The sequence below is a fragment of the Vespula pensylvanica genome, chromosome 20 (genome assembly GCF_014466175.1).
Source record: "Vespula pensylvanica isolate Volc-1 chromosome 20, ASM1446617v1, whole genome shotgun sequence".
Taxonomy (NCBI): Eukaryota; Metazoa; Arthropoda; class Insecta; order Hymenoptera; family Vespidae; genus Vespula; species Vespula pensylvanica.
The window spans coordinates 2,621,509-2,646,799 of record NC_057704.1 but is presented as its reverse complement, the minus strand read 5'-3'; the positions used below and the strand labels follow the sequence as shown (position 1 = coordinate 2,646,799).

General features: G+C 32.3%; 1 protein-coding gene across 8 annotated transcripts in view; it reads left to right on the top strand.

Annotated features, from left to right (window-relative positions):
• The window catches only part of LOC122635991 (fasciclin-1), a 310,273-nt gene that overhangs the window by 133,058 nt on the left and 151,924 nt on the right, over positions 1-25,291 (top strand). The gene's annotated exons all lie outside the window — the stretch shown is intronic.

Genomic DNA, 25,291 nt, shown 5'->3' with positions numbered 1-25,291 from the left:
CGGTTCAAACAGCTTCTCTCAATCCTAATTATTTAATCCTCCTTCTGTTCGAAATTCTCTATTCGCGATATACGCAATGCTAATTCGTCCAATCCAGCCATTTTGCATTCCCTATTTCGGTCACGAACTACTGCAAAAGTGGACTTTAAACGTATTCTCTGAAAGCTTTCTCTTACACACACGTTTCTCTCTTTCTCTCTCTCTCTCTCTCTCTCTCTCTCTCTCTCTCTTTCTCTTTCTCTCTCGTTCTCGTCCATCTTCAATCTCAGTTGCACACAATTTTATCTCTAGTTTCGGATTATACACGAGGGCAAAGAGGAAGGTAGAAGAGTCGTTACGATATATCTCTCTTTTTCTCTTTACACGTACCTACACACACACACATATACATATATATACTCACACACACATACATTTACACACAAACACACCATTCATATATATATATATTACTTCCTATACACGCATATTCTATCTCTCTCTTTCTTTATATCTTTCTCTCTCTATCTTTCCCTCTCTCTCTCTCTGTCTCTCTCTCTCTCTCTCTCTCTCTCTCTCTCTCTCTCTCTCTCTCTCTCTTTCTCTTTCTCTTATACGGCTGCTGCGTTACCAGGCTTTCGTCGGCAGATGTATTTCACACGATAACGACTTTAGTTACGGTGTCACTCCTCGGTAGCGGGCCGTGACATCTGGTAGGCCGTCCGTATAATAGAAAATTTTCTTTCTTTCTCTCTCTCTCTCTCTCTCTATTTCTTTCTTTTTCTCTCTATGTATCTATCTCTATCTTTGCACGCTTGGTGACCGACCTTGCGGAACGAACTTGAAGAGGGAGAAAGTCCAATGGGAGAAATTGCCGAATCGAAAATGTTCCAACCACCACCGTGACGCGGATTAAATGAAACTGAGATGACCTTACCCTTCTTCCCACCCCTTTTGTCATTCCCTGTCTTAATCCCCTTCTTTTCCTTTTTTTTTTTTTTTTCATTTTTTTTTTCATTTTTTTCACTTGCGGTATCGTTGAATATATTCCAAGGGGAGAGATTACGTGGCCGGATGTGGCGCAGCACTGTTTCCGAAAGTTTTCAAGCTTCATATATACGTATATACATATATGTACATGCATGCATACATACACACACACATATATATATATATATATATATATATATGTCGCTTTTATTCATCGTTCTCGTTATAATATTTATTTACTTATATATTTATTTATTTAATTATTTGCAATATTTATTAAAAACTTGGTACCTTCTCTTTTCTTATTTTTTCTTCCCTTTCTTTTTCATTTTTTTTTCTTTTATCTCAGGAGACAAGTTTATAGAGATAATAATACGCGAACGCGCGTACTAGTCGTAAAGGCAAATTTCAAAATAATAGAGAGAGAGAGAGAGAGAGAGAGAGAGAGAGAGAGAGAGAGAGAGAAAGAGAAAAAGAGAGAGAGAGAGACAGACAGACAGACAGACAGAGAAGCTTTGTATATCTTTCGAAAAGCTTCGTCATCGAGTTAACAATTATTATTATCTCGAGGAACAGGTGGAGCACAACGAAAAGAGAGATTTATTCTAAGTGAATCGCTTCTCCCTTTCTCTCTTTCTTTCCATCTTTATCTCTATCTCTATATCTATATCTATCTCTGTCTGTCTGGAATTTTGAAAGAAGCAAAAGAGAGGAAGTGAGACGGACTATGGTAGGGAAACATCATGTTTTAATAGAAATCCGAGAGAAAGAGATAGAAAGGAGAATGGGAGGGTGAAAGAGAGAGAAAGAGAGAGAGAGGGGATGGGACAGAGAGTCCTTCATTAGATTCTCTTTCTTTCTCTCTTACAACTTCTCCCTTTCTCACTCTATCTATCTCTCTTTTCTCTCTTTCTTTTTTTCTTTTTCCAAGCATGTCCAGCTCTTCCCACAATAGGGAATCATGATCCTTGAAAAGGAAATATACGGTTCATTAGTTTCTCGACTGTCGTCTTTCTCTCTCTCTCTCTCTCTCTCTCTCTCTCTCTCTCTCTCTCTCTCTCTCTCTTTCTCTTTCTTTCTTTCTTTCTTTCTGTTTTTCTAACTCTATCTATTCTTTCTTATCTATGGTTCTTTATCTCCTTTTTCTTATACTTTCTACTTACTATACTATATTATCCTATACTATATTATACTATACTATACCATAGTGTAGCATATATATATATATATATATATATATATATATATATATATATATATTTTATTTCGAAACGTGATTCCTTGCGATTAAATAGAAACAACAAATATATATGTATCTATGTATATATCTATGTATGTATATATGTATAGATGTATGTATGGATGCCGATGGACGATAGTAGCTCTCGAGTGTAATCTCGGTAAGCGAAAAACGTTGCTCCTCCTCTCCTCGACTTTGAACGAAACCAGGACCGTATCTTCCCTTTGGTTGGCCGCAATTACGGCAAACCACATTTCTACTTTACCCTGGAAATCTACTATTTACTACGATTTTACGTTTTCTTCTTTTTCTTCTTCTCTCTCTCTCTCTCTCTCTCTCTCTCTCTTTCTTTTCTTATTCTCGATCCTTTTTTTTTTCATACGAAAAATAAAGAATGAAAAGAGTAGCTCGAAAGAATTTGTTTATTTGTTTGTTTGTTTGTTCGATTTTCTTTTTATTTTTTTATTTTTTTTTTATTTTTCTTCTCTTTTGCATTCTCTCTTTTTGACGACTCTTTTTCAATTAAGAACGAATGCTGATATGTAAGAAACAATTATCGTTAATGTTAATGTCGTGGACATTACACGTTGATCGTTCATTTTCGTCGTCTTTTTTAAACGACTAAGCTATAATGAAAAATGACGAATTAATTAACTTCTCGATGATATATTTATTGGTTCGTGAGATTCGTTTATCAAAAGAATGATAGATGAAATCTTTATAATAAAAGTTTTAGGGAAAAGTTCATCTAAGGTATAGTTATTTAACGAGCTTTAATAAAAGCCGCTTAGATATACATATATACATATACATATATACATACATATATATATATATATATATATATATATATATTTACGTGGCTTCTAATAAAAGGAAAGCTTAAGTACTTGATACATCAAGATTACACAAGTACTTGTCATCGTAATGCTTACGTATCCTTCGAAATATCGAATTCAAAGTAGAAACTCATTTTTCTTCTTTCAAATACATATAACAAACAGATATAGATAGATAAATAGATAGATTAAACAAACAAACAAACAAACAAACAAACAAACAAACAAACAAACAGATAAAAACAGACAGAGAAAGAGAGATACAAAAAGACAGAATATCAAAAATTAAGTAAAATCCATTAGCTCTGATCTAATTTAATCAATATTTAATACAATTGATACAATTCTAATACAATTGCAAATAACATTAAATCCTGAAATGATTACGATGCTAAATCGAGGTCACTGACCTTTCTTTCTCTTTCTCTCTCTCTCTCTCTCTCTCTCTATCGTAGAATATTTCGACGATATTTCAGGCAAATAAATCCGAGATCTCATATCTGGAAAGGTGGCGATGTCGATGCGGGTAAGACTATCTCTTTCTTTCTCTCTCTCTCTCTCTCTCTCTCTCTCTCTCTCTCTCTCTCTTTACTTCTATCTATCTATTTCTCTCTCTCTCTCTCTCTCTTTTTCTACAGGAAGGCGACCTTAAATTTCCTTAAAGCGCAGCGCACGTATATTATTCGATCTCAGAGGCCACGAAGGAAAGAACTTTTGTGCTCTGAGAGATTCCGAAGGCGGTTTCTCTCTCTCTCTCTCTCTCTCTCTCTCTCTCTCTCTCTCTCTCTCTCTCTCTCTCTCTCTCTCTTTCTCATCTACACGAACATCATAGACCAGGGCATACCGAATATTCTTTTGCGGAATCGCATGCTCCTTCCTTTGTACCGACGGCTTTCCATCCACCACTTTCATCCCTTGTACTCCTTCTACTTTCTTTGCTTACATATATATATATATATATATATATATATATATATATATGTACATACATTTATATACATATACTTTGTTCTCCTTTTTTTCCAAGGATCGAACCAATCGTACCAAAGTAAAAGAGAATATACGTATACATGTGTGTATATGTGCGTATATTGAATCGATAAAACCTTAGCTGTCTGGAATTTTACTGGGTCGATCTCATTCGAATGATTTATGATGTAAACCTTTCCTTTTTTTATTATTTTTCTTCTGTATTTCTTTTTCATTTTTTTTTTCGTCTCTTTTTTATCTGATCTCCCCATTGTTTTTCGTACGTACATATGTGCATACATTCTCCTTTCGGATTTCTCATTCGAGCCAAGTAGCAGTCAGTCAGGTTACTTTCAATGAAACATCTCTCTGGCCGTTTAAACTCAAACACGATCTACGTATGTATGCACACACACACACACACACACACACATATATATATAACATGTCCAAACAACGATCTGTTTCTCGTTTTCGTTTCAAGCGTTTCTGAATGAAGTTTAACCTTTAATTACATACACAAAAACGTTATTCGATGGAACTTTCGTTCGTACTTACTTTTTTTATTTTTCTTTTCGTTTTTTATTTTCTTTTTCATTTTTTCTTTTTCTTTTCTTTTTTTTTTTTCTTTCCCTTCTTCTTTTATTCACCGAATAAGTAGACAAAATACAAACGTACTTATTTATACGAGTATCCCTCCTATTACTACTACACACACTCTCTCTCTCTCTCTCTCTCTTTCTTTCTTTCTATCTTTCTCTATCTCTCTTTATCTCTTTATCTCTTTATCTCTCCACGCAACGTTTAACTTAAATTTTCTCAGGAAAATCGAACCACTCGTTTTCCTCTCTTCTATTCTTTTCCATTCTCGTTAAAAGTGCTTTTTCGTGCTCGTTCGTTTAACACCGCAGAAATGTTTCGTGATCTAACGCTGTTGAAAGAGACACTGGGAACGAACGTTAAGTACGATTCATTTGTCACGGACTTTTTCACCTTGGTATTACACATATACCTATTACACACGTACACGCATTCACGTACGTGCAAATATATTTTATTTTAATGAAGAAATGAATTAACATTACCTAAAATAATAATACGATTTAACGTGACTCTTTATTATATTTCAATCGTGGACGCTGAAAAAATAAAACCAAATTGATTACTACGAATTACATTCTGTGAATATTTAAGAATTTAATACACATTTTTCATTAATTTCTTCTTAATACACAATAATAATAATAATAATAATAATAATAATAATAATAATAATAAAAATGATAACACGTACGATAACATCACGAATCCGTTGTACGTACAAACTTCCGTTCATGCTCGTCTCGTAAAAAATTATTTGACTCAAAATCGAATATCAATCGTTATTATGATTGCCCGTGTTACTATCCCGACGTTGATAAAAAGAAAAAGAAGAAGAAAAAGAGAAAAAATAAAAGAAAAAAAAAACAAAAACATGAAGAAAGAAAGAAAGAAAGAAAGAAAGAAAGAAAGAAAGATTATCGACTCGATCGAGCGTAGGTAGCAAAATAAAAAAGAAGAAGAAAAGAAAAAACAAACAAACCGACAAAAAATAACAAGAAAGGGAATATAAAAGAAAAAAATAACAAAAAAGAGAGAAGGAAGAAAAAAAAATAGAGCTCGTCCTTCGAGAAGATAGACAGACGAGAAGTTTCGAAGGTATTCTCGATTCTTCCTTGGAACTTCATTTCAGGAGTTTTCCGTCGTTGAAAACTAAACCGGTGTAGGTTTGGATAGCGTGCGAGAGGTAAAGAGGGTTGAAGGGTTGTAGGTAGAAGGGAAATGGGAGAAGGGAAGAATATTCTGATTGGAGGAGGTTGAGAAAGAGAATGGACGACGTTAGATACATATAGCACTCGAGCGAAGCAACGCGTCTAACTTTCAATCGAATTAGCCGCGCTCGCTTGCGGTTCTTCGCATGCCAATTTGACGGGACGCCGAAGCTTAATAACTTTCCTCGTGAGTTTCTCTCACACCTAAATCCTATGAACAGTTTGCATTCTCTCTCTCTCTCTCTCTCTCTCTCTCTCTCTCATTCTCTCATTCTCTCATTCTCTCTGTCTCTCTTTTTCTCTCTGTCTTTCTCAATCTCTCTCTCTCTGTCTGTCTCTGTCTCTGTGTCTCTCTTTCTATCCTCGTCTATTCCTCTCTCTCTTTCTTTCTCTATGTTTGTCTATGTCTATCTCTGTCTATCTTTGTCTAAGAAAAGAAAGAAATAAAAATAAAAAATTAAAAGAAATTAGGAAAATAGTAAAAAGAAAATATCCCCTACATCGTTTCGATGTAACGTTTGACGTAAAAATAAATCCTGATTATTGCTAAGTTGGAAAAATTATTATTATTATTATTATTATTATTATTATTATTATTATTATTATTTCGAAAAAGAAGAGAGAAAAGGAAAAGAAATAAGGAAGATAAAAAGGAAATATTTTGATCTTTTCATTTCCGTCGAATGAAATAACGTTGTCATATTTACAGAAGAAGATTCGTTTAAACGAGAACGTCCGTCAAAATGTCTTTCGTAATATAGTGGCAATCGAATCGTGGAAATTTTATTTAAAAACGTCATAATGTACCAAGAATTGTTGTTCGTTTCGTAAAGACGAATAATAATTTTCTTATTTTCTTCTTACGAGTGGGGAAAAAAAAATATATCGGAATATCTTGTTCGGGTTATTATTAAATGACAATTAACAGTCGTTTAGTAATAGTTACTCGAGAATGTTTAGAGAGAAGAATAAATGAAGAAAAAGAGAAAGAAATAAGAAAAATATCAGGAGAACGTTTAACATTAAAGTAAAAGAAGAAAAAAAGAAAAGAAAAGAAAAGAAAAGAAAAGAAAAGAAGAAAAAGTGATAAAGTATACCGACGTATAACTTTATCTAATGAGAATAATTATTTTTATTTTGTTATTTAAATTAATGAGAATAAAACTCGTCGTTTGATTATTCAATTAGATTATATTCGATTATAATGATATAATAAGCATTATTATTATTATTATTATTATATTATATTACATTATATTATAATATTATTATTACACAATTATTATTTTTATATTATTATCATTTTATGATTATTATATTATTCTTATCATAATATTATTCACATCATTCTATCATAATTTAAATATTTAATAAAATAATAAGAGAAAGAGAAAGAGAGAGGGAAAATATCGTTTCGCCAGCGAGACGATATTCTTTCGAGTTTTACGAAGAAGAAGACGCCAAGAACCAACCGCAATTTAATTCCGCACGTATTTGGGCCGCGTTTACCGCTCGCATAAGAGAGATAGAGATAGAAATAGAGATAGAGATCGAGATACAGAGAGAAAAAGAGAGAAAGAGACGCCACGTCGTCGTCGTCGTCGTCGTCGTCGTCGTCGTCGTCGTCGTCGTCGTCGTCGTCGTCGTCGTCGTCGTCGTCGTACCGTTGGCGTCGTCGCCTCTATGAGAAACTCGATATCGCGTAAGAAAAGGGTCAAAGAAATTTATGGGGCACTTAAATGCGAGCATACAGATATCGTCCTAAGTTCTTAGGATGCCGAGACATTGCAGAAAAATGTTTGCGAAGGTTCTAAGGTAATAGGTTGAAATTTATGCGATTAACGCGATGAATCGATTAACTCGAAAATCGTCAATGTGTTTCAGAATGTTTTATTCTGATCTCGTACTTATTTATTATAACTATCTATTTATCATTCGTTTGTGAATACGTGCAGATACGTAAGTATATGTACGTATACATACATCATAGGATTTCATTCATATATTCGTTCAACTTTAATATCATAAAACTTAATACAGATCGTAAAACAAAAATGGAAATAGATTTTCTCTTTGATAATTATTTAATCTGTTATATAGATAATTAGCACTTATTTCTTAGGTTTACGTCACTTCGTATCTATTTTTTTCTATTTCTTCTTTTTTCCTTCTTCTTTCTCTTTCTTTTCTTTTCTATCCTTTTTTTCTTTTTTCTTTTTTTTTTTTTTTTGATTATTCCTTTCTTTTTTCTTCTTTCGTTCTTCCAATCAGTTATATTCGTAATAATTAGGAATTACTATTCATGCGGTCTAATTAGTAAAAATCGGAGTTATCGTTTGTTAGATATATTTATTTATTTATTTTCGTTCCTTTAATCAATTATATATATGTAATAATCAGGGATTATTAATTACAGAAGTAATTAGTACAAAAACGAGATTTCTTACTCGCCATCGTGTGTATTCTTATTCTTTCAATTAACCTCGAACTAGCATTTTTTTTTTTTTTTTTTCTTTTAAGAATTAAAAAGAAGACATTTTAAAGTTCCGGAAAATCAAAATCATTTTATCGTTTTATGTCGTAACGCAATACGTGTATTGCGTTTAGGGTTTAAACGAACGAAGGGACCTTTATTAAGGACGATGAACGTTACGTCAGTTCGTGCCAAAGGGCATTAGTCGAGAATGTCGAAGGGAAAAGGGATTAGATAGAGTATCGACGAGAAGAGGGCCCAAGCTATCGAGTTTTCGAGAGCTCGCCCTCTCATGATTTATCGATCACTTCTCTTTCCATCCCCCACTCTATTCCTTTCTCTCTCTCTCTCTCTCTCTCTCTCTCTCTCTCTCTCTCTCTCTCTCTCTTTCTTTCTTTCTTCTTCTCTGTTCCTCTCACGAGACGTCCTATCTCAGTGAGATTTATGGTATCTCTGAATAATCGTGCAAAGTTATCACGGTCGTTCATTTAACACTTTTACGCTCCTGATTTTTCTCCCTTTACAATGTTTTTTTTTTTTTTTTTAATTTTTTTTCTCAACTTTGTTTTATGGTTTATCGTTAATATCATAAATTACGTTACAATATCTATAAAAATGTAAAAAATAAAATATCATATCTGCAATTTGTATTACGATATAAATACACGATACTAATAACAATATCGTAAAATCAAATGAAACGTTTAATCATATTATCCTTGAATAATTCCAAGATAAAAGATTGTTACTATATAATCCATCTTTAATTAGATACTTATTTATCCATATCTCATATAAACAATTTACATGTTTGTTTAAGAATAAAGAGACAGAAAGAGAGAAAGAATACTATTAATATAATATATAATAACAAAAATTAATTATTCAACGATATAGAATTATATATACATATATACATATATATATATATATATATATATATATATATATATACATATAATATAAAATATACAAGAATACTATTCCAACAATATACTATATTTACTAATACAATATTTAATCGAAGAAGAAATTATTACAAAACTCTAACGAGACAAAATGAAACTTGCTACCGATATACGTATAGATAACTACGATAAAATAAATCGACTAATTCGAAATTTATCATCTGTCTAACTTTTTCCTAACTTTTCACTTTAACGTTTGTTATCGTATATTATCATTGCATAGGTATATGTACATACGCGATACCTTTAACGCGCTTTAATTGGCTACAAGGCAAAAAGGAGGAGAGAGAGAGAGAGAGAGAGAGAACGTTCGCACGTCGTTACATTAAAGGCGAAGCACGTAGTAGGTAGATCGATGAGACACACAGCTTCTCCTAATCGAAGCTGCTTCTCTCTCTCTCTCTCTCTCTCTCTCTCTCTCTCTCTCGTACATTCTCTCGTATATTCTCTCGTATACTCTGTCGTACTGTCTCTCTCTCTCTCTCTCTCTCTCTCTCTCTCTCTCTCTCTCTCTCTCTCTCTCTCTCTCTCTCTCTCTCTCTCTCTCTCTCTCTCTCTCTCTCTCTCTCTCTGGTATGCTTATTACTCCATCGTACATATATCGACTCGATCGGCACTCAGCACCCCTATCAGACACGTGTTAAAGGTCATTAGCTCCGACAAGCTAGGACATTAATTATACGGAGCTCGACTAAAACAGGGGAGGTACCAGTAGTCGAAAATATCGACCGACATTGCGTCGTCGTTGAAATACTTAAATAGTGTCCTTCTTCTAATTTTATCATTTTCCGATTTAATCGTGTTTATCATCGCGATATATATATATATATATATATATATATATATATATGTATATATATGTATATATATATATTTGTATCGATCTATTTTTGTTCACATTGCTTCGTTAATCTATTTTTTTATCTTTATATTGATCTTTTTAATTTTTCTAATTTAATACCATAAAATCTTAACAAGGGGATATCATTAAGTTGTTAATGTATTAAATTGGTAGATGGATATATCAATGAGAACGTTCGAACGAATAAAATTAATTATCATAAAAGAATAAAACGCTTATGAAATTATAATTGTCTATATAATAGCGAAAAGTAAATTGTTTCAAAATGATTCGAATCAATCGAATCAGTCTATGCAAATTGTTTTCATTTTTCTGATAATATCGTGAAATCTTAACAGGTTGAAATTATTAAAATTGCTAATGTTAAATTGATGGAAATAAATATCTTCTACACGTATGTACACCTATATATATATATATATAAATAGAAAATTATCGACAGATATTGTACGAATTCTAACAAGAATTCACTATTGATCGGATATAAATATCTACATAAATAAATAAATAAATAAATAAATATATATATATATGAGAAATGAACTTAATTATCGTAAAACAATTACGCGTATGAAATTATAATTATCTACCTACATACTAACAAAAACTGAATACTTTAAAAAAGATGTTATAAAAATATCCGATGGAATAATTCCGAACAATGAATCAAATACAGAATACATTCGTAACATATAATTATAAAATCAATCGATAGATGATCGATAGATAATTGTTATTTAATAATCTATCAGAGAATCCCGTCCGATGTGAAAACTCTTCTGCAAATGTATTTGCATATAGTATATATTATCGAGAGAATAAAAATCCGAACGTAACGAGGATACGATCTACATGGAGTATAGATGTATGTTTTTCCTCGATGGGTGGAGTGGGGAGGGAAGTTAGCTTCTGTTCTCGTTCGTAGCTGTCGTGAGACACTTCCGGTGAATTTCCGTTTAGTTGGCAGAGAACTTCCTGCTCGGACCCTGAGGCTTTGCGGTCTATGGAGAAAACGTACTCCATACGTGACATCTCACACACAAACATATAACGTATATACATAGAGAAAAAGAGAGAGAGAGAGAGAGAGAAAGACAGACAGACACATATAGAAAGGAGAGAGAAAGAGAAGTATACACATGTGCATACACACGTTTATATCTACTTATGTATGTATGTATGTATGTATGTATGTATATATGTAGATGCGTCTATTCGAGAAGGTTCATCCATCAATCTCATCGCTTTCGGATCTCCAAGGTCGTCAGGTAGTCCCGACTATCGATCAACAGAGTATTCAGACCTTCCTGTAATAGCTAATAAATTTTCTCCGTTTCTCAAGCGCTTTCCCATAGAGATCTAGACAAACGATCCCGTCGTCCCGTAGTACTTGGCATCCACAACCACCACGACCAGGAAGAAAACGAAGCCGTGGATCATCCTGTAGAAAACGGGAACTCTCTAGGAGAATGCAAGAGAGATAGATACTTATATCCGTTCTTATCCTTCATATAGAAAGTAACGTTTCTATCTTTTCAATGGATCTTCATTTTAAGTGGGATATTCAACGAAAAAAAAAGAAAATGAAATTTTAATATATGTGTGTATGTGTGTGTGTGTGTGTGTGTGTGTGTGTGTGTGTGTGCGCGCGCGCGCGCGCGCGCGCGCGTGGGTGTGTGTTCGTATAAAATTCGAAATATTTTTTATGGGATTACTGTGTCCATCAGAATTATTACGAGATTGTTGACAAAATGGTTTATTTTTTTCTTTCTTTCTATTTCTTTTTTTTTTCTTTTTTTTTTTTTTTTGTTGGATAAGATCGATCCTTTTTCTTTTATATAATTTCAATATAAATGTTTATATTTAAATGAGATATTTATATTGAATAGTAAGATTATTAGAATTGTATTTTCAATACAGATAAATATTCTACTTTTAAGATTTAAGTTATTATAAGAAATAATAAAAATGGAGAAAGATATTTTGATTTAAGTTTATTCATTTTTTAAAAAAAAATATATATATATGTATACACACATATAACTTTTTCTCTGGTTGTTACAATGTTGACGAAAGGAAGAAAGAAAGAAAGAAAGAAAGAAAGAAAGAAAGAAAGAAAAAGAGAGAGAGAGAGAGAGGGGAAAAATGTAGCTAAAGTTGAAAATTGTTAAATCGAATCGAAGAGCGGTGAAGAAAAAAAATATCTGCGGTGAGTTTCGTTTAAAAATTTACAAAAGTAAATAACGATGCCGAGGAATTGAATTTTTTACAGGCGGAAAAAAAAAGGAAGAAAGAAAAAAGACACACACACACACACACACACACACACACACACACACACACACACACACACACACACATATATATATAAAACTATATTGTTCGATTTTGATTTTTATTTCGATTAAATGGAACAACACACACACATACACACACACAAATAGTAATAGAATATTATCCATAGATGTAACAAAAATTGACTATTGAAGAATACATCGAAATTGATAATGCCAGAAAGAAAGAGAGAGAGAGAGAAAGAAAGAAAGAAAGAAAGAGGGTGCATTTGAGCGTAGTAAATGGAAGGAATAAAATTTTTGCCGATATCAAAAATCATTTTCTTTTACTATAACAGCAGTTGACCGGTTTTCAAGGAATCGTACTAGTAGTCCCCTTGATACTATCGAAAACTTTCAGAGTTTGTTTTCAAAGTGATAGGTTTTTAGGAGGGAGAACGATATATCGTATATTGTGCTTCAGTGCAACGGACCATTTCAAGAGTTACCCTCTTCCGTCACCATCCACCCCCTCTCGGACTTTACGTAAACCCCGTATACGAGTGACGTTGCCCATTGGGAACTTTATCCAATCGTCACGCGAATTCGTGTAACATCCGGCTGGATTCTGTCGACTGTATTTTTGAAGAACGATGAAAAGAAAAGAAAAAAAATTAGAAAAAAGAAAAATCAAAAATAGAAAAGGAAAAAAAAATATATATATATATATATATATATATATATATAAACGTTGATTTGTCAACAGATTATCAACTGCGGAATATAATAATACTCGTAGTATCGTATAGTCGTTGTTAATTAATTTAGATGGAGATTTATGGTCGAATTATGGTCGAAGGAGAACGATAAGAAAGAAAAAAAGAAGAAGAAAAGAAAAAAAGAAATTAGGGACGATCTGTCTCTCATTTTTCTTTCTTACTTTGTGAATAAGGACTATGAATGATTATGATTACTTCGAAACTGTAAAAAGTGATCGTAAAAAACTTCTTCGTTATTTTTTTCTTTTTTTTTTTTTTCTTTTTTTCTTTTTACAAATTATTTTATCTTACGCTGGGAGTATTTTATTTTTTATTTCTCTCCTCCTTTTTTTTTTTTTTTTTTTTTGAAAAATTACTATGGATCTATCACGAGACGACGATCTAACAAAAAAAAAAAAAAATAAAAAATAAAAAAATAAAAAAGAGAGACGAAAGAATGTCAGTAATATCGAATACGATATTATACATTTTTTCGTATAACTCTTAGAGTATGTGTGTGCATGAGAAAGAGAGAGAGAGAGAGAGAGAGAGAGAGAGAGAGAGAGAGAGAGAGAGAGAGATAAAAATGTCGAATCGTCTCGTACGATCTGAAATGACTTTTTTTCGAACGAATTTCGAACGAATTTCGAACGAGAGAGGATAAGATATATTAAAAAGAAAAAAAAAAAAAGAAAAAAAATTAAAAAAAAAAAAATGAACGATACGTTTCAAAAGATATAATTAAAAAATTAACTTCGTATTCGTATAACGCGATCATTCGCGATTTCCTACAAGGTAATATTCTCCAACGGCCGTATGATCCGATTCAAAGATCTCGAGTTTCTCTTTCTCGACTAAGTTCTCCCGGAAATAAAGTTATAAACATGTTAATCGCTTCGTTGCACCCGAGTAGTATAAGTACCTACTCGCGCTAACATATAATTAGTTAATTACGTACGTTACGTACGATATGATTCTACCCCTCTTAACTCGTAGTTAAGCACGACTAAATCTCGAACTACATGGAAAAGTTCGACTATTTTCGAGAATAATCTCGTTAAAATTAACGCGAGCCATTTACAAAATACTCTTTACTGTTTAGTTGCAATTTCTCTCTCTCTCTCTCTCTCTCTCTCTCTCTCTCTCTCTCTCTCTCTCTCTTTCTCTCTTTTTCAATCATTCTTTTTTATCGTTTCACGTAATCGACGGTTCGCCGGCTTATTTTTTTTTTTTCTTTTTTCTTTTTTGAACTTTACAAATCGATACGAATAATAATTATAATATTCCGAACGAAATGTGCTTTTTAATTACGAAGAAATAAATTTTGTCACGTGTACTCGTGGTTTATATTCAGGTTTCGCGATTTATCCGTCGCATAATTACGACGATATTAGTGCTACGCTTGATGGATACGTCGAACGAACGAATAAACGAACGTACGAATGAAAATTCACGCTTAGCTTTATTATCCTTCGAATGTCTATAATTATTCTACACGCATACACACACACACACACACACACACACACACACACACACACACACACACACATATACTCGTTTGTACGAGATCGTAAATGATATCATCGACATTAATTATTCGATGTACTGGTATAAACCGTGTGAAAAAGAAAGGACAAACAAACAAACAAACAACGAATCAAAGCAAACGAACAAATAAATGAATGAAAAGAAAAAGAGAAAGAATAGAATGAACAAATATTAACAGACAAAAAAAGAAAGGATAAAGTAAAGAGAAAAAAATGAAAAAGAAATATGAAAAAAAAAGGAAAAGAAAAAAAAAAGAAAGAAAAGGAAAAAAGAGAAAAAAGATCCTGGGAGCAAGCGTACGTCGTTTCCATGCGCAAAAAAAAAAAAATCCTGTCGACAAAATCGCGCGTGCGGTTGAATACGATATTAAAAAAAAAAAAGAGAGAGAGAGAGAGAGAGAGAGAGAGAGAGAGAGAGAGAGAGAGAAAGTAAAGAAAGAAAACGAAATATAAAAATATAACTAAAACAAAAAAAGAGAGAGAAAGAGAGAGAGAGAGAGAAAAATTGGACTCGGCTTCGTTCTGATTACAATGTTCATGCATTTCGACGAGCCCGTTGTTGTTACGAATGCTCGGAATTGATTAACTCCAATTTTACGAACGATTGCACGACAAATCCCATTGTTGTTCCCAATTCAAATGTTTCTACGGTGGTGAGTCAACTTCGTAACGCAACAAATTGCACGAGATGAAATAGGATTACATTTATCCTTTTTTTTTTTTATTTTTTTTTTTATTTTATTTTTTCTTTTTTCTTTTTTTTTTTTTTGGTACGTACGTATATATTTTTTTTATTTTCATTTTTGTCCTTGCCCAGTATACACCTGAATACTCCCTCCCTTCTTTTCTCCCAACTCCCTCCCTCACTCTTGCCCCCATTCATCGATTTGGTTTCATCCAATCGCGTCTCGTAAAACTTTTATTTTCGATGTTTGAACTTTTATATGTGACACTCGTATATAAATTCGTGTGAAATATAAAAAAAAAAAAAAAAGAAAAAGAAATAATTACTTTCGTCGAATATTCAATTGTTGTAAAATATATATATATATATATATATATATATATATATATATATATATATATAGGTCGCAAGAAGGAAATGATACGTCTTGCATTAGTTATATATTTTTCTCTATATTTTATTAGTTTTTTTAAGTTTTGACAAAAAGAAATTTATATATATATATATATATACATATACACGTACATATATTATAGAAAAACATTAAAATCTTAAACCTTACGAGAAATGTTATGAAAAGATTGATAAAGTTACACAAGAACGTCCTAGAATACATCTGATTCCAAATTGACGTAACATCTTGCAATGAATATATAAAAGCAGATATTAAAAAAAAAAACAAATATATATATACATATATACACATATAAAAAAGGAAAAGAGAGAGAGAGAGAGAGAGAGAGAGAGAGAGAGAGAGAGAGAGAAAGCAAGAAAAGGATAGAATATGTCGGAAAAAGTTTCAAGCAAGATAGATACAGAATAAAACGACACACGAACAAAACTGGACCAGAGAGGAGATAGAGAAGGAGGAAAAGAAGGGGGAAAAAGAAGGAGGAGAAGGAGGAGGATCCAATCGATAAAGGAAGGAAGGAAGAAAGGAAGGAAGGAAGGAAGGAAGGAAGGAAGGAAGGAAGGAAGGAAGGACATCTTCCTCTTCGTTGTCCTTCATTTCCCTCATCTCTTTCCTCTCGACGCCATTGCCAGACGACGAGAGGACCGTAATCATCGAGTGACTTTCGTGTCTCTTCGACGAAGAAGAAAACCAGCCGGAGAGAAACGCGGCGCCACCATTCTTTCCCCATCCCTCATCTACCCTCCTACCCTGCTACCCTTCTAACCATCCCTCTGTCCTACTCACTCTTCTTTTTCGTCTCTTTTTCATCGACTCGTCTCTCCCTCTCTTCTTCTCTCTCTCTCTCTCTCTCTCTCTCTCTCTCTTTTTCTCTCTCTATCTGTCTATCTGTCTCTTTCTATCTGTCTCTTACTCTATCTCTTACTCTGTCTCTTTCACTTTGTCTTTGTCTTTGTCTCTGTCTCTATCTCTGTTTCTCTGTTTCTCTCTCTTTCTATTTCAAGCATAATAGTAGTAGTCTCCGAACGAGGAAAAGAGGATGGATAGCGCGTGGATGTTTCCACCCCTCGATCTCATACCACTACACTTTCTCACAGATGTCGGCTTCCATCCGGTGTCAGAACGGCTGTTTTCTGTTCTTTCGCGGAAATTATCGAAGAATAGGAGAAAAAAGAGGGAAAAGGAGATAGAGATAGAGATAGATAGATAGATAGATAGATAGATAAAGAGAGAGAGAGAGAGAGAAGGGTGAGGGAGACATAAAAAAAACGTCAGACGATAAAGACTCTCGGACTAGTCTCTCTGTGGTTCGGTTCAGGCGAAGAAAAATCGTGTCTTCTTTTGTATGTATATATATATATATATATATACATGTTTTGTCTGTCTGTCTGTGTGTGTGTGTGTGTATATGTTTCTAAGTTTTTCCATGTGTGTCGTCAATGTTAAAGAGAATAGAACGAAGAGACGAAAAGAAGATAGAAAACGATTTCAAGAGTTTTGTTGAAATAATCTCTCCAAGATTTAATCTATCTAAGATAATTTGTTATTAGATATATGTATTCGATGTTTTAATGTCCTGTCGTTATACATCGATTTTATTTCGAGCTAATATTTTTTAGATATATTTATTTTTCTTTTGCGATTTTCTTTTTGTCTCTTTTAATCTTCAGACGTTATAGAAGGAATTAATTATACATTAAACAATCAACGTACTATTTAATTAAATAATTACTTTGTTTTTTTTTTTTTTCTTTTTTTTTCATTCGATAACTATTTATTCCATATTCCACTTTGTTGATGTCTTAATTTTGTTACTTCTCCGACGCGATCATAATCATTTTATTTATTTATTTATATATATGTATATATATATATATTTTTTGGATCGAATTAATGCTACAGCTCGTTTCAAGATATTTCTCATTCTGTCCGCGTAGATAATTGTAAAATACGGTATCTTTGTTTACGGTCAAACATGTTCGTTCTTTTGATAACGAGATACAATGTACGAAATAATGAACAATTTGTTCGACTAAACGATTTTTAAACGAGTCTCATTAAGTTTGCGAATAGAATTGAAATTTCGATATACGTTACGTACATTTATCTACACATAATATGATTTCATTATTTTGTCCTCGAATAATTTTCGTAGAACGTTACGCGTTAAGCCTGCGTGTCTTTTTATTTAATATTATACGATAAATTTGATTTGTTAAAGTTTTGTAAGAAACATAAAAATGTTTTTGATACGTGATTTAATTATCTCGAAATATTTCGTACTTGAAATATATCGATTTTATCGTAACAAATTAATAGAGTTAGTCGATCGTATTTGGATTCGAATTAAATTGATTTCAATGATATTTTCTAAAGCGTTCGTTTTAAGACGTGCTAAGACTTTTAAAAATATTTTCCTCGTGAGTAAATATTTCATTTTCACGAAGGAAATAGAGAAATCGATATCGTCGAACAAAATCGTTATTATCGTCATGGATGTTCGTGTGTTCCCAACGACGAAATTTCTATCTTTCACGTTTTTATTTCCGTTGATTTGTCGATCTCTTTTGAAATTTTATACGTGCGACAAAATATTCGTTCGTCTGTGTTTGCTCTAGATTCAAATGTTTCTAGTTCGATTCAGTGTCCGTAGTTTATTATAAATATCAATTTCAAAGTATTTTCTTGAAAAACTTTTTATGACAAATTTGTTTCGATTTAAAACTCGAAGAATCTGGAAACTTTTTTTTTTTCATAATTCGAACGAAGAAAGAAAACAAAAATGAAATGAAATTATCTAAGAAATTTTTGATCACTTGAAATTATCTAGAAAGTAATTTTCATCCAAACGTATTAAAAATTTTCGTATCGTACATATTGCCGATACGAATATTTTCATGAACGTTTCACATTTATGTAACGTTAATACTTTCAACGAATAAAAAGAAGAAATTAAAAAAAAGATATAAAAAAGAAAGATTTAAATATAAAAGTCTGGTTTTTCATTAGGTCAGTATTTTTATCAGTATTTAATAAATTAGTAATAAAATAAATTATTATATCTAAAATATAATAAAATATTTGTAATAAAATATCAGTAGGTAATATACGAGTCATTCAACGTTACAATTCGATTAATACTAAAGAGTTTCAAGCGTTTAACAAAAAGAAATATTTATAAATATTATATAACAGATCGTCGATCATTTTATACAAGTAAATAAATATTTTATAATTAATTCGACGTTTAATTGTTTATAAAGATAACATTAACGTAACGTTATATTTATTAATTATAAATTTATGGATTACTATACAACGTTACTTTTTAAATAGTAATTACTATTTGTTGTTATTAAATTGATATTAAAAAATTGATCGAATAAGAAGAAATTAATGTATGTACACGTGTGTATAAAAATGTCTATTAACGAATACGTTATTACTTTTCATATTTCATTAGAATTTTCTTTTTCTTTTCTCGAAAAACGAATAAAAATTCTCGTCAATTTTTCGAACTAGGAAATTATCTACGTTTAATATTAGTATCCTCAACATCTCGTTTCCTCTTCGGTACGCTTCACTCCACTTCTTAATTTATAGTTTAGTTTCTTCAAGCACGTTACTCATGAGAAGAGCTCTCTCTCTCTCTCTCTCTCTCTCTCTCTCGATACTTGTTTCCAAACTTTCGGGGACTTTCGAAAACTCGAAGCATCTACGATTATTAGAACGCCGTTGATATACATTAATTACATCTCGAAACAATTTCGTTTTAGATTACCGCAAACTATTTCGTTTTTGTAATTTTCTTTTTATCAATTTTTAAGAAAACGCAACAAAACGAGTTAATTCGAAAACTGTTGTAATATATGTCTCGTGACTTTTCTTTTTTTATCGAAACGTGCACGAAATTTAACATACAATTGCATTTTAATCCTTCGATTAATTACGTGATAATTATGCAGAACGATACAGGGACGTGAACAAATGATAAATCAACTGCACGCATACGCGACTTAGATATAATACAAATTTCCAACATTTTTAATATCGAATTAAATAAAGTGGGACAATATTTATATCTCCGAGTAAGATTTTTATATAGAATTGGAATATGATCAACGAATATTAATTCAATCTAATAATACTTATAAGGCGATGTATATGAATGATCTATCATTATCATTATTCATCGTTATTCTATCAATAAATAATAACAAAAGTTTGTTAATATCCTAGAGGTTTCAAAAAAAAAAAAAAAAAAAAAAAAAAAGGAAATTGAAAATAATACGACCATTTTCTTGCGAGAGAAATTCGATTAAAAATATTTCTCAATATTTCTAAATAATTTTTCATATCAAATAATACTAATATAATTCCAAATAATATCTGTGATATAATTCCTTACCTACAAACAAATAACATCGTTTATCGATATTGCAACTTGAAAAATACTATTCTCTATATATAAATAATCTTCCATATAACAATTCCAATGTAATTATAAAATAAATATAAAAATATTATATAGAAAAATATAGAAAAATATGAAGGCTCGTTTGTCGTTACAAATAAGTATTTAACCGGATCTCAAGGACAAAAAGCAAAAGAGAAAGAGAGTGATGGCGATGGCGATGAGGGGAGATGGTGATGACGAATAAAAAGAGAAAGAGAGAGAGAGAGAGAGATAGAGGAGAAGGATGTTAATATGTAAACAGTCTGTGTCGTCAAAACGGGCTCTCCTTCTAATCCTGACAACAGGGATACGATCCAGACACGCCTGTTAGCAGGACGACTTGCAAAGATTCTTTTCAATCTTGTTTGGGCGAACAAACTTTCGAATAAAAGCTACAAGACGAAAGTGAAAAAAAAAGAGAGAGAGAGAGAGAGAAAGAAAGAAAAAGATAGATAGATAGATGACAGTGAGACGAAAGAAGAGATCAAAAAAAAAAAAAAGAGACAGGGAGAAAAGAGAGAGAGAGAGAGAGAGAGGAGAGTGAATGAATAAATGAATGAATGAATGAATGAATGAATGAACGAATGAACGAACGAACGAATGGAAGGTTTCTTTTTCATACTTTTGATACGGGAGAAAGAACCTATATAAAAGGTTGTTATAAAGGGAAAAGGCAGGAGAAACGGAAAAAAGGGCGCGATCGTTGGAACTGATTTGCATGACAGAGGGGTAAACAAGTAGGTGGGTTATGGGGAGGGGTTGGAACGAGGGGTGGAAAGAGGAGGGGTGTAGAGAGGGATGTAACGAGATTTGCGGCAAGCCGCAACTATGTAGGAACAGCTAAACTCACCCCACACTATATATACCACCATACCGTACCACACCCCATTGGTATGGCTTACCGGTGATACTTACGTATATCTCTTATCCATTACTATATTCTTTTATATCCAAACACACACATACTAATATACAAAAGCACGTAACACCATGCTTATTAATGTTACCTTAGGATGCGATGGATGAAAACTGTGTTGTGTACGAAACCTATGGGGATATATTTCTTAGCGAGTTATAAACCGCTACAAGAAAAACTAACCCAACACATTGGCAACATCACCGTCATCATCGTCAACATCACCATCGGCCATTACTAGTATAAGGGTGAAGGGGATCGTTGGGGTACAGTTTTAATCAAAACTTTCGATAGCTAGTTTTTGTTGGTTCGTCTCGTCGAACACGGAATTCGAAGGTCTCCGAACGTTTTTCGGTAGGTAGGTTGTTTTTACTATACACAACCTGTTGATCGAAAAGGCTATACGTATATGTATGTGTATGTTATTTGTTGGTATATATATATATATATATATGCGTGTGGGTGTGTATAAATAGAGATATGTATAGAGTTTTAACTACGTATCTATGTACGTTGTTGCTACAGGTTTCAAACTCTTTCTCTCTCTTTCTCTCGCCACCCTCCACCCCTTCACCACCCCCTCCCATTCCACCCTCCGCGAAATTTTATCATTTAATTGCATCCTCGTCTTTCCAGTCACGTAGTTATATGCGAATAACTATAAACGTGTACTCTTCGCGATTATTATCGTTGTAATACGAACTTTATTTTCTCGAGAAATATGTGTGTGTGTGTGTGTGTGTGTGTGTGTGTGTGTGTGTGTGTAATATCTATCTACACCAGCAGATAAAACGAATGATAAACGTATGTTTTTTTTTTCTTTCTTTTTTTTTACAGCAGGAAATGAAGTTAAAATTTTATTTTATATGTAAACGTATATGTATATGTAAGTATTATATATATATATAACTTTAATATGTATATATATATATACACGAGTGTAAATAGTACCTACCATAACAGCCGTTAATGAGCAAACGAATTCATTTAAATGTTACCTACTGGTATATTAAACGTTGAAGGTGCCTCTTAATAATTCAACTTTGCCATCATCATGGCAAACCTAGGGAAAACCTTTAATTACGAACTACTACGGTTGATTCAATTTTTCCTGAAAACTGTTAATACGAATACGTATGAATGGGTACGTTGATCAATTATTATTACATATGTATATATGCATATATGTATGCATATAAGTAACTACACATGAGTACATTACGTTATTACAACAAATTTAATATCGATATTTTAATAAACTAATTCATTGCATTCTGATATATGAATTAATTAAAAAGAATTAACGAACGTAACAAAATTTAATAGATTTTTCTATTTAAATAAGATCGACAGAGAGAGAGAGAGAGAGAGAGAGAGATAGAGAAACTTTATCGTTATCGCGTTATTACACTATATTATATTGCAAACAATTTTTATTAAATATAAAAAAAAAAAAGAAAGGAAAAAAAATCTCTCACATCTAACACCTCCTTAATTTACTATTTTCCATCGACGAACTATCGTCAATGAAATCAATCAAAATCACGATTTATCGTACTTTTATCGTAAAAATTGATCGTATTTTTTCATATGCCTACTTACCAGGAATTACCACTTTTTTTTCTTTTTTCTTTTTTTTTTTTTAATTTCTATTTTTGATATCGTTAATTATAATCAAATCAATTATATAAAACACACAAACCAACACACACACACACACACACACACACACACACACACACACACACATAATTAATTCACAGAGTTGGTACAATGCAGATACGCTTTATATACATCGTTATACCTTAGATTCCAAAAAGGTTAATCGCGAAACGTACGGGATGTAATAAATTTTCTAATACCCTATAATAATAAGGTATACGTTATTGTTTAGCTATAATAACTATAGGTAATATATTTAGACAACCCGATGAACAAAGTTTCGGGAGATATTATTTATGAACATCATCTAAAATAGATAATTTTGCTTGGCACTGTACATAACTCGCCGACAAGGGGGAACGAAAAAGATGGTATGGGATGATGCTGGAAGGAGAAGGGGGAGGAGGAGGGATAGAAATGGGGCTAGGTAAGCGTGGATTAAATTTGATCCCCCTGCATACTTACCGCAAACCCCTTTGTGCACGCGAGCGCGTGCACATGCTTCGCGTATGCGGTGAACCACGATGAAGAATCTAAACATTGCTTCTACACGATGCACGTCCGGTTGGCTTGCGGGGTTGACAAGGGTGACAACGGTCTCTTACTCCTCACCCTCTATTTCTCTCTCTCTCTCTCTCTCTCTCTCTCTCTCTCTCTCTCTCTCTCTCTTTCTCTTTCTTCCTATACTTGTCTTTGTCCCTCTCGAAACTCCAGAGTTTACGCTGGTCGTTGAATGGGACGAGTTTAAAAGACTTCGTATAGGACCCCTTCTGTACTAAATTTTAATCGTAGCTTTGGATACAAAATAAGAAACATGATTCCAGCGATTAGGGCTTGTAAATATTCTATAATACTTCTTTATCCTTTACGGATGAATGTATGTATGTATGTATGTATGTATGTATGTATGGGTATTTACATACATGTGTATTAAATCTTGTATTAAATCTTGTAACGTTATTTTTAATTAAGTAGTATGTCCAAATGCAATGAATTAGTTTATTAGAATTCGATATTCGATTTGTTCTAGTAACGTAATGTAACGTAATGTACTTAAGTATAATTACTTACAGGTATGTATGTATGTATGTATGTGTGAATTGTATGTATGTGTACTTATATATATATATACATGTATATGTATTAAATCTTGTTACGTTCGTTAATTCTTTTTAATTAAATAGTACGTCGAAATGCAGTGAATTAGTTTATTAGAATTCGATATTCGATTTGTTCTAGTAACGTAATGTAACGTAACATAGTTAAGTATAATTACTTACAGGTATACATGTGCATGTACGTATGTATGTATAATCTTTCTATGTGGTTATTTTTTTATAGTAAGAAATACAAATTTTCAATCGTTTAAAAATCGTTGGAGAATTATTCGACTCATTCATTGATTAAGCTAGAACGTATTTTTCTTTTGTTTTCATTTTTATTTATTTTTATTATTATTATTATTATTTTTTTTTTTATTATATCGTTTTTATATTATAAATATAATTTTTTAATTGTGGAAAATACAATTTTGCCATAAAATACTTTTCAAAATATATAAAATAAGAATGAATTATGATCCTCGTAAATACGGTATAATACTTCTTTACTCCACCTAAGTATATTTAATTATTCAATAAAAACGCTTTACTACAAATACTATAATTTAATACAAATTCATACTATAATCAAATACAAATACTCCGATATAAATACTTATAACAATTTTTAATAAATTTCCTTCAGTGCTGCCGATTATTTGCCCGTTATGAAAAATATCAAATTTCCTGATAACTTACAAATCGTTCAATCATTTCTTTCTCTTAATCAACTTCCTTTTTCTTTTTTTTTTTTTTTTCTTTTTCAAAATTCAAATCATTCCTTGGAAATTAATATTTTATTATAAACAACGAAACCATACGAAAGTACTTTTACGCGTATAAAATTTTCGATACGTCATATTAATCGAACTGCAAGTACAAAAGTACTAATTCTAGTGCGATACTATACAAATTCTCGATAATCTTCAAAGCTAGGATCGAAAATCGATTCCTCCTAGGACGTAGGGGGCAACTACCTATACCAAAGCGTCGAATGTGGCCGGTGGTTGTTCATTTGCAGATCGGCTAAATCAATTCTACGCGAGCGAATCGGCAAATCGTGTCGAGCGAATTTGGTTTATCTGCTTTCCCACTACCTCTTTCTCTCTCTCTCTCACACACACACACACATTCTATTTCGTATGAAGGGAGTATGCACGAGTTGTGAAGCTCCACTCTTCCGGCTTAAACGTACTCCGAAATCACGATTCCAAGCTCTAACTGTGTCGCGGTTGTGTTTTCCTACCTGCGATACTCGTTACACAATTTTCGATGTTTGTGTTTCGATTTCGACACACATTCTCTCCCTCTCTCTCTCTCTCTCTCTCTCTCTCTCTCTCTCTCTCTC